The following is a 411-nucleotide window of genomic DNA, read 5'->3' on the forward strand; positions in this document are numbered from 1 at the left end:
TGCCCCTGCTTAGTGCCACATAGTCCCCCCCACCCTCCCCCACCCCCCCGGTCATTGAATCGGAGTGATGTGATTTCACCCTGAGCTGAATGTCACAATACTCTCCCATTCACCCAGAGAGCCTTCACTAGATGTTCTATGTCCTCCCCTCGTTAATTGTCTTCTCCCGTCTCATTCCTCTGCACCTTTTGTCTTCCAGCCTTGTATCTTACCTCCCTACCGCCGCTGTCCTGTGGTCCTAGACTACATCTACGCTGCTAGGTGTTTTTGTCCTTTTTTTTTTAGACACTTTCAACGCTTTTTTCCAACGTTTGTCACTTTTTTGACGTTTAACACTACGTAACACTAACTTTTTCACTTTAGTTTTACAGTTATTTTTGGAATTTATGGCCAATAAACCTCATTTATAGG

This window comes from Etheostoma spectabile, chromosome 9, assembly GCF_008692095.1.
Source record: "Etheostoma spectabile isolate EspeVRDwgs_2016 chromosome 9, UIUC_Espe_1.0, whole genome shotgun sequence".
Lineage (NCBI taxonomy): Eukaryota > Metazoa > Chordata > Actinopteri > Perciformes > Percidae > Etheostoma > Etheostoma spectabile.